The sequence below is a fragment of the Amblyomma mixtum genome, chromosome 9, assembly GCF_055824585.1.
Source record: "Amblyomma mixtum isolate Tamu chromosome 9, ASM5582458v1, whole genome shotgun sequence".
Lineage (NCBI taxonomy): Eukaryota > Metazoa > Arthropoda > Arachnida > Ixodida > Ixodidae > Amblyomma > Amblyomma mixtum.
In genome coordinates, this window is record NC_143020.1 from 36,888,626 (window position 1) to 36,899,890 (window position 11,265).

General features: G+C 42.9%; 1 pseudogene across 1 annotated transcript; it reads left to right on the forward strand.

The window, feature by feature from the left end:
- The first annotated feature begins 2,151 nt into the window (after nucleotides 1-2,151).
- Nucleotides 2,152-9,647, forward strand: LOC149328752 (uncharacterized; annotated as a pseudogene). The gene is made up of 5 exons (XR_016285826.1): nucleotides 2,152-2,348; nucleotides 3,753-3,925; nucleotides 4,731-4,789; nucleotides 7,613-7,678; nucleotides 9,469-9,647. The product of XR_016285826.1 is annotated as an uncharacterized LOC149328752 (transcript).
- Nucleotides 9,648-11,265: the final 1,618 nt, after the last annotated feature.

Genomic DNA, 11,265 nt, shown 5'->3' on the forward strand with positions numbered 1-11,265 from the left:
GTCTTAATTGTTCACATGATGCAGCCGAACGCGTAAACAACCAATAAAAGCAAACAAACTCGCCTTTGCCTTCTTTACCTTCAAGCGTGTCTTTAGCACTTCTACCAGTGTACAGTGAGTCGTGCCCATCTGGCGAAACTACAGGTATTGTTGCAGCTGGCTGTTAGGGTTCACTGGTGAAGGAAGACGCCTCGGCTCAATTTTTCAGTCACTATTTTAAGCAGAGCCTCCACAGACCCTAACTGGTCTTGGAGCCCTGCTGCTGACCAGAAAGACACGAGATCGGTCCCAGCCGCGATGGTCAGATTTCGGTAGAGACCGAAAGCTAAAGGTCCTTGTACTCTGTGATGTCCTAGCACGTTAAAGACCCCGCGAGGGAAAAATTGTCCGAAGCGCTCAACTACAGCATCCCTCTTAACCGAACTCTCTTTGATATATCAAAACCTATAAATCAGTCATTACACCAAGCCTACAGCCACCACAAACAATAGCGCAGAAAAGGCTTCTCGCGGTCGTTTTTTTTTAGCCTAATTACCAAATTCAACCCGTACAGTCACCGATGTCAGGGCGACCCACCCGCGTAAGGTTTCTGAAATATTACATTCAAAACGTGGGCTTCGCATGAACACTGTGAAGTAATAAATTAGAGATGAATTTAGGTGTGCAATATAGAAGCTCGAGCAAAATTTGTTTCTTTTTATTTTCAGCTCATATATATGCGTGGATGTGGTCAACATTTTAATTCGCAAATTGGAATGCTTTGTGGCTTATAACATCGCTTAGGATGCTTTCAATGGCATGTTTTGTGCCATCTTTCCTTACTAAACTGTGACACTTTAGGGAAGTCATGTTTGGGGTTTACGCTGAAAATTACCGCCTTTATACATTTTTTACGTATCCTGCTGAATTTGTTATCCCTTCTAGGTAAGCCCATGTAACCATAAAACGGATGCTTGCGGAGTTGGTACGAACGTTTTTGGAGAAGAAAAGAGCGAACTTCGACGATGACTGAAGGAAGACACACTGATGGGCGCTGTTCTGGAAGACACACAGCGCCTGTCTGTGTGTCTTCCTTCAGTCCTCGTCCAAGTTCGCGCTGTTCTTTGGGGCCCATGTAACAGTTTTAGTCACCGGTGCCCATAAGTAGTGTTTGAAGCATTGTGGCTGTACAGGCTGTAGTTGACGAATAAGCTTTTTTCTGAGCGTTTCTCTTCCAGGCTAAGTCAATCAACTGTCGCAAGCGAAAATTTTCCTCGTTTTGGTACATCGGGGAGCGAAACACGATGCTCATAATTTCAACCACTATATCTACAATGGACTACAGCTGAGTTGAACATAACAACGCAACGGCAGTACTTCGTGAGGATTAACTCGGGCCAATGCCGCTGACCCATTGCCATCACGTTGGAGTCAACAGCCGTGCGCCTGACGGCATCATGGGATGACACTAATCAGGCGCAATTCTATTCACCGTGATGGGGCCGCAAAGGAGGAGCACTTCGTACTGTTTGATTAGGTTGTGTATTGTTACACTTCACGGCACGTGTCGGTTAACTCAAACAGATTGAGCCACCGCGGTGGCTCAGTGGTTATGGTGCTCATCCGCTGACCCTAAAGACGCACGTTTTATCCCAGCCGTGGCGACTGAATTTGCATTGAAGCGAAATTCTAGAGGCCACTGCGTACACAATAAATATCCCCAGATGGTCGAAATTTCCGGAGCCCTTCACTACGGCGTCCCCCATAGCCTGAAGCGCATCGGGACGTTAAACCCCACAAAGAAACTAACAAGCAAAGATACAAAATAAAAATCAAAGATATTGATAACAGCCTAATAAATCCTCATCTGGGAGTGGCAGCGGTCCGAGAGTGCTATAAAGTGTTGTCGAAGAAAGCCCATGCAGGCCATAAAAACACAAAGTAGTTCAATCTCAAAATACGCCGGATATGGATGCAGAGTCATAAGCGCGGGCGGTGGATTCTGTACCGTTGCTGCTGTCGCTGACTGACGAGCCAGCCACATAGTCTGAAGCTAGTTGTCGTTTGCAACTAGCTGTTTTTTAGCGTAAATCAGTAATAAGAATAAGACCTAGATAGATAAATGAAAATTGTGTGTGGCGGAAAGAATGTTCTAAAAAAATGAACAGCCCTTTTCATCGGTACGACGGCTCAACGACAGGGGAAAAGTAATAGTGGTAAAAAAATCTACTTTTCTTGCAGTTGCATTGCACACACGTTCCTGGTGCGGAAAAAGCCAATATACAATGACTCGTCTGGCAGAGTTCGTCGCCTTTTTGTTCCTGTGTGCTGTCGCACTTGGTGACCAGTACACCAAGGATTTTTACGATGTAAGAAGCGCATGTTTTCTTTTTTCATTTTGCACATTCGCCTGTTCGCCGTATTGTTTTGCAGTGGCGATATCGATTGGTTGCTGGTCCGAGTTCAGGTCAATATATTCCTGTTCATTTGCTTAAGCTCAGAATACGGAACACGCGCGCATATACATGGTACGCACAGCGAAGATGAATTCACGCTAGATTTAGTAGCGCAGGATATCCCTTATTGCCAGTTGTCGTGTTTTTTAGGCTATTAGAAACAGTACAGTTTGGCTCAAAGTTTTAGTGATCCAGATATTTTCAATTAGGATTAAATTTCTGGTTAGAATTCTGCGGATAGACCTCAGAAAAGCCGAAATCGTCTGCGTTAATTTTTATTCACTTCATAAAATATTTTAAAAAAACACTGAAATAAAACGTAAGAATAGGACATGTGGGAATTCACTCTGTTCCAGTTACAATAATATTTTCAGGAAAACAATGAACAATACTTCTCTAAGCTACCTCTTGAGATCTTGCCGGAGTGATGACAGCGATGCAGGTTGCGATAGTGAACTCTAAATTCACGCGCCGCTGCTGCTCGATGAAGCCGCAAAAAAAGCCAGGCGCAAAAGTTCACTGTCCGGACATACAGGTCCCAGCATAAAGCACTCCTTACTCAGCGCTGAACCTGCGTGTGTGACCTCCATAATGCACGCATAATTCAGACATGCATTTCTGTGGCCGACTACTTATATTTTACCCTGTCCATGGAAGCAACGCGTCGAGCGCAGATATAGATGGCACTTTTCCTCTCTATTAAATACGAACAGTGTGACCTTAAGACTGATTCACAGGAGTGGCCTTTGTTGTATAATAAGGAAACGTTTTCCTCTTGCTATTCGTTTTTTGGGTTGTTGCAGTACTTTATTTCTAATAAAGAACTGCTCCAAACCAACTACACTGATCGTTTTCTGATAAAATACAAGGCTTTTTAACTTTATTACTCAGTACTTCTGTTGACAGTTCTTTTTTCCCTGTGAGAAAAGAAGACTGGTTTGAAGTATTATCTGCTATTTCGGGAGCCTTTAGAGTGTATTGCCAAAAAAAAAAAACATAATTAAGCCCGTGTATGGTGAATGACGCTGTCACCAACATAATGGGCAAGGAGCCCATCAGAGAGGCAAAGGGTCTTCATTGACGACCAGCAAATGAAACTAACCCTGCTTAGTTAATCACTAGACTTTCTTCCTGCACCGGTCGACAGTAATGGTTTAAATATTGCCATTACCTAAGTCTGAGCACTGTTCATACGTGAGCAGGGCTATGAGATGTTTAAGTCTCAATTAAAGCACGAAGGAATTCAGTTTGTGCTCTTACTTTTTCCTGGTGGCCCAAACTCATGTCGCCCTGAAAGGTTCGGCTTTGACTACGCAGGAATCTCAATTCAGACCAGTCTTGACGTATGAATGCTACCGGACTGGAGTCACTCTTGAACCCGAGGGCACGGTGAACTTTACAATTCTTTAGGACGGCACGAATCCCAGTAGCGACAAGGCGAATGCCACGACGTGGTACGCACCAAACGGAACAGTGAATCAATATGCCACGTAAGTATTTTTGAACTCAGGAGCCGCCTTTACGTATTACTACTCTCAATCAGGGTTAATACCAGGTACACCTTTCTCGGTTCATTGAAGCATTTTGAGGGCGGAAATTACGCAATAGATTAGCCACTAATCGGAATACAGTTGTTCCAGCATACATATGTTAGGCGAAGAAACGGCTTAACCTGAACTTATATATCCCTGCACAAAGAGAAAATTCGAAAATATATATTTGCGATCGAGGCTCATTATATTTCCTATGAATGCTTTCTATGCATGTCTTCCCCAAGGATAGGTCTACTTCTTATACCTCAATCACCTAAGCACTACAGAATGATTCCCTTTTTAGACCCTGTTTTGTGATGCTCATACGGGTCCGCAATGTCTATCCTTAAGCGTGCATAGTTGTTTCAAGCACCCAGGCATGAAAATTGTTATCCCAGAATCGACATCAACCTGGGTGATTAGAATGATGAGGCGAAATGTTCAGGTTCTGTTTTCGTAGAATTAGCCCACAATGCCTGCGATGAAAGAAAAACTGGTAATGGCGCAAGAAACGAGGACACACAACGCACACAAAAGACAGGACTGGCGTCAGTCCTGTCTTTTGTGTGCCTTCTGTGTCCCCGTTTCTTGTGCCATTACCAGTTTTTCTTTCAACATGAACCAACTCGCCCAAACTAGAGTTTTACTAAAGCCTGTGAACTCGCCAGATAAGGGGAATCTACGGTTGCTGTAATGCGAACTAATAATGTCCGAAGTTGGAAACCTCGCTTTGAGTTGCTTTTGAATTCTTTTTTTTTTGCAGGGGCTTATTTGTTTTTGAATACGACGAGGAAACGTCATCAATCCAAATAAGATCACCCGGTATGTAACTGCAGTTCCATTCCGAGCTTGTGTGAGCTGTTTTTTTTGTAGAAATTTGTCTTGGCGTGATGTTCAGAGACAAATGTTTATAGCTACAAACTTCGTTTACCAAAAATATCTTAAAAAGGTCACAGTAATGTGCCAGGCTTAGAGATATTGGGGCGCGTTTCGAAGTGTGATTTATATATTCCGTTACTACGTAAGATGTCCTCCGAACAGATTCTAGAAAAGAGTCCGCCAAATTTCGTAGATATGATCTCTATACACACTGCTGGGTGATGTAGTAAGCATTTATGAGCTGAGCGCAACAAGGCTAAATGTTGACTCTAAATATCTTAGGTGAATTGACATAATATTCCTCCGACTCTTCGCGATTATCACCAAATCCGTCAAGCACTATTTCCCGTTTTTTAGGAGTGAGCCCAATAGACAAGGAAAGCGCGCGTCATAGTATTGTCAAACGTGCAAAACGAGCAGGAGAGGACACACCCTTTATCCCTGGTGAAGAAAACAACACTAACCTGCATGATAAAACAAAGTTACCGGCGCGACGGCCTAGCCATCTAGGGCACAATTTAGGGATATTCCAAAGTACCCTCGAGTTCTCTTTGCTTCAATAGAGAAACTATCGCGGTGGTTCTACACGTTACACAGTTCTGTAGGCTAGCCGCCACACAAGAGACAGCACTGTTCACTGTGCAGGTTGCACACGCGCGGGCTAAATGTGCAATGATTCCGAGGACACTCTCAGAATTAAACCGCTCTATACTCGTATGGTCGGACTAAACAATAAGACGGTATATTAACTGAATTATACCCCAAATGCGGGGCTGCTGATTCCGTAACGATTAACTCCGCGTACAGCTACTAGGCCATCGTTAAAACGCTGTTTCTCAGTTCGAAAGGTGGCGCTCCTGCAAGAGAGACTCAGTGAATATTCCGGCTGGTTTTGTGGGCAACATGAAAAGCAACATGCTCGTACATGCTCCGACTCCGAAACATGCTCCGACTCAGCACCTCCTCCGGTGCCATTCGCACAGCCGTTATTTAGCCGCCTTCGTCTTAACGCGTTTTTTCACCGCTCTCTCCCAATTTATTACTGTGTCTGGCATAAACAGGTGCATCGTACCCGGGTGCACTTTCTCACACCTCTCGATGGCAATGACGATGTCTCATGACAGGCAAGATTAGTGCTCGAGTAGTGGGCCCGTCAATTATAATGGGGAATAAAGAATACAGATCAATACATATGCGGCAGCTTACTCACACTGTTCAATAGACTAAACGACTTGACTATTGAGGAATTCTATTTCAGTAAATTCATATTTTCTACCAGTAGCTGCCAGGACGCGTAATGCAAGTACAGCACCAATAAAAGACAAACAATACACACCTAAAGAAGATAGAAATCGATAAGGGAGGATTGTGGTGTTCTGAATGCGGATGTGGCGCCTGAGTACGGCAATTTTCTTCACGTGATCCAGCGTTCCGTAGCCGACAGTAGTTTATATCTAGAAAAGAAAAAAATTATTTCTCCTCCTCAAGCTGATTTATTTAATCACGTCTTCGCAATCTTACACGGGCTGACAAGAAGGGAGCTGAATGCATCGACCCACCAACGTGCATAGACATCGAGAAAATGATCGAACCATATAGGGCTTGTATAAAGGTTCAGACGTGAGAATTATAAATTCTATTCCTTTGCACAATTTAATAGCTTTGGAATGAACTGTGTGGACACATTCCGCTTTTGAAATTCTAGTATTTGCTGTTGATGCGGCCGCGAGCTGTCGGTGTGTGAGTGTATTTGTCTTTCAAGGATACAATTGCTTTAAAAATACATTTCCACACTTATGAACGTTTTTGTACTTGAGTGTGTTTGCGGGCAGTGACCACAGGGCTTTTCCCTGGGTGCGACCGACGACATATTTCGGCTTTCGCCTCCAGAATACCACGGTTGTCTGAAAAACGTACCACATCGGCGGCTTCCATGCACTCCCGCTGCGTTCAGTATATGCGATATCGGCCCTGATAGTTTTATTATATGCGCGGAACCAGCAACTGAGCAGACACGCGGGTTGGCGGTTCTTCCAGTCCATCCAGATATTTTCTTCAGTGGTGTTTAGGGTCATTTCGCACCGTTTTGTTGCACAACGGCAAAGCGATCATCGCGGCGTACGGGCTTGGGAACTGCGCTATTAATGTTAGGTCGTTTAATGTGGCATGCAATCCAACACCACGATTTGGCGAGTGAATGGTGGAGCAAAACAGTTGACTAGTCCTTAATTAAATTTGCGAGTTTCTCCATGCCTTCATCATGAAATCTAATAAAGAAATGACAGAAAGGCTCTGTAACGTTTAAGGGGAAATTGTGAAGCGCTTGCAAACCGCTTAAACCAAATGGGACGTGTTACACGGAAAGAAACAAGTGTCTGTAGTCCTGATTATGTATGCAAGGCCGAGGAATTTTCTAGAATGCACAGTAAACAATGGGAATGGAAAAGAATGAAATCTATATTGGCCAGAAGCGTAACAAACATCTGGAGCTTATCAGCTACCTACAGTTCATCAAAATCGACCGTATCAAAAACTGCAAGGGTAATTTAAGCTCTGCCTTAAGGGTATCAGGCGCTGGCGTTAATTGGTTAATTCACATATATATGCGAAATTGTTCATTCTCATCCGAGCCACACCTCACACAGCGAATATATAATGAATACATATTATATAACGCAACCATAATTATTGAGTGAGTGTAGCGTAGTAATGGGAGATCAAGTTACCACTCGATAAGTAAGTTCAATTACTTTCCTTCTTTTTCAGATGTGGAGGAGCATTTTATTGAGTACATTAAGCCATACAATGGTTTGGCATACTACCTGAACATAAGTAAGTACCAGCTATTATAATTAGCCTTGCGCATAAGAAGTGCGCACCCTAAGCAAAATATCTTCAGGTATTAGGAATCGCTTTTGAGAAGTGTTCTTGACCAGGAATGGCACACCACCATGAGGAAGAAAATTGTAAACATGGCATGAGATTTGTGATGCTCTAGAAATGCTGCAAAGAAGCAGAAAATGAATCCTTAACGCGCTTAAGCTTTTCTTCTTCACAAAACATGTCAACTTAAAAATGAAATGAGAACAGAATTTAACGAAAAGTTTTTCACCCAACGATAACTTTATGAGCTTTCTTAGCCGTGGATACGAAAGCTCTTAAAGCCGTCATCTAAGGAAGCACCAATTTATAAAACTGCTCTGCGGGTGACAGGCACTATCACCATTTGTTAATTACTGTTTGCCCTTGCGGGTAGGTCTCTTATTAATAAACCACTGCACTTGGTAAAATCTCCCGCTTACGTCGGAGCAGCTCATGTCTCTTCTCTGGCAAGGCAGAGTGGGAGGGACAGCCAATGGTTTCATGAATCTGTGCATTAATGCAGTGTCACGAGTGAGTGATTTAATGCAAAAGTGTGGGGCGTCACAGATCATGGTGTCCATTATCGCTTCTAGTCGGTACGACACAGAAGGACGCAGTAATTCGAGAGTTGTCAGCGACGAACGTGGCTATTTGTCTCGTTGACACCGCATCGTCAGGAAAGGGGTCTGCTGAGAGGAGGTTGTACCACTTCCCCCCGGCGCCAGTTAGAAATTTTGATCTAGCCGGCAGATGGGCGGCAAGCATTATATCTAGTGGTACGTCCCCAAAATTGTACGTCACCAACGACCTACCTTTTCAAGAAAATATAGTATTATTTCATGCGTATTATTTTTCAAGTGAAAAGGAGCCTTGTTTTGGGAAACGAGATGAGCCTCACTACTTTGTATTTTGCACAAGTGAGTGAAGATTAGGGGCGGCAGCATTTCCATCTCTGCTGTACGTGCAATGTAATCATCCGGAAAAAACCTCAGGTCATCGAAATTCTTCCGTGGCTATCCACCGCGCCCCCGTCATAATCCGTGTTTGCCATCGGGAAGTTAAACTTTCCTACCATGATCACTAAATAAGCATTTTCAGCAATCCGCCAAAATCACTGAACGAAAAACTGATGTTAAGATTCATGATGAAGATTTCTACCGGATCTGTCGATTGTTATTCCGGTACAAGCATGTAGGTTTTAAATATGGCAAAACAAAATTCCATCAAAATTCATCTGTAAGCAAGTTTCTTCGGTTGAAATTCTTACTTTTGTCATTTAAACATAAACTTGGAATGAATTATTCGCCGTATCTTAGTCTACAGAACACCAAACAAACCCGATACTCGCACCCCCTTTCTCTGAAGCCGCACTATGCAAATACTGACTTATTTCAGCACTCTTTCTTTCCGTAAACCATGAATGACTGGAACGGCTTACCAGCTTCGTGTGTGCGGTCTCTTGACCTGATAAGTGACCATTGTTAGTTAGTTTTTGAGTTTGTTTTGTTAATTTCTTTTCTCTATTCTGTGTCATATTGCGGTGCTCGTGTTCTGTTTGCACTTTGCTATTATTGCTCAATTTGTAATCTGTTTCTGTATCCACTCCTGTTTGGAGCCTCATGGCCTGCAGTATGTCATAAATAAATAAATAAACATGAAAATTGAGAGATTTCAAGGAAACTCTTAAAAGGCCGCTCGTATGCGGGAAAGGAAGTATAGCCCTAAAACCTGTAAATGCTATTCCACTTTCTCTTCCGCAGCCATCTCGAGCCAGAACGACCGCGTTGTCTACAAGCTGTACGACGTAGATCCTACCTGCGGCAACGCTGCAGCAGTGCTTCGTCAGCTGGACCCGCAGGGAGAAGTGGGATTCGTCTTTTCTAGGGACGTTCCTGAGCCGACTCAAAGCTGCAAGAAAGAATCGCTCTGCGCGCCGTAGTAGAGATGAGCTGCGCGGGCATCAGAGGAACTCTTGCTTTGGAAATAAAATTTCAATGTTCCTCGACAAGGCTTGTTGGGACGGCTTTTTTGCGAACTGAGTATAATATGAATAGAATAGCTTTCGTGCTAACTCAAAAGCAATCAAGAAGTAATTCAACAATTTGAATTTGTGGTAGAAACGCAGAAAATAGATTTCGAATACATTGAAAACCATTTTGTTTCAGCATATGTACTTATAAAAGTTAAGGGTAGCATTAGAGAAAAGTTGTGCATTTGTTAATGCAAATAATGGTTAGAAGAACATACTACTGTCGCAGAAATAATGGGAATTAGAACTGCATCTTTATTTACGAAAAGAAGTAAAATGCATGTTGATGTAGAAATGAACATGCTTATTGATTTACTCTATCTTATATTAAGTTATTCTGCATGAGTGACCTTAGCAGGGTCTTATTATAATTCGGTATCTCGTGGGCCGCCTCAATATACACACTGCAATGAGAGGAGAGTTTTTAGCAGCCAGTCAGGACTGTTCAAAAAATAGGCGTGGTCGGAACAAAGGTGCGGTCAGTAAAGTGACACGTCAGAAAACGCATGTCAACATGCCCTGAGTTCGTAAGTGAGTTTACCTTTTAATCAGGCGCCGTGAAGTACACACCCTCATTTCTTGATATCCATGCACTCCTTGCAATAGCGTCCAAAGCAACCAGACTATTGAGCTATACCTCTACATAAAAGCGAAATGCGTGAAAAATTACGAAGCACGTAGAGGAAATAGGCAGTGGCTTCCAGGAGTTTGTTACGTGGACATAAATCTTGAAAGGAATGGTTTGGAGTTGATTACTGGACACGTTCGGCTTTTGCGATTCATGCGGCCGCAGATGAGGGAGGAAGAGACTGTACTCAATGCATTCTGTTTTACGGTAGAATTTAATATTAGATCTACAACGCGCTAGAATATGCATGAGGGTGTTGTTTTGGTGCAGGGCACATGAGAGAAGTAGCAGCTCCTGTTTGTTTTTGTTTCTGTGTCATGATGCGCATGAAAATATTCAATATATGAGCCTCGCAAATCTTCCAGGTACTTGTTCGACCAGAAATTCTTTTACCATGTGCAGTTCTTACCTTGGAACAATTTTAAATTGCTTATCTTCGTACGTAAATGTGTGGAATTTAGCGTAGAAGGATAGTTTAAAACACACAACTTTCCTTCAGTATTAATGCGCTATAATTTGTAAAGGCAGATACTCGACAAAATGATTTGATACTGATTGCATTTTTCATGCAGTCTGATCGAGTTTGAAACGTACTGCACGGAGACAACGCAGCAGTTGTACGGGCCTTAACTGTGACGACTAGCAGAGGAAGGTTTTTAGGAAAACATTTCTTCGGGCAACGTTTAAAACATAACAAGAAAAAGAACAGGTTACTTACTTCAAGGCTACCATAAAAAATTGTCTCTATGCCTGCCCCAAATTTCTCTTACAATAATTTTTTCTCTATTTTCAACTCCAACGCCAATAAGCACAATGAACGCCAACGGCCTATTCCTTAATCGCCGCGTTTCTGGCACAACGGTGTCAATTCCTGCAGCCCAATTCTCTCTCTCACCCCTC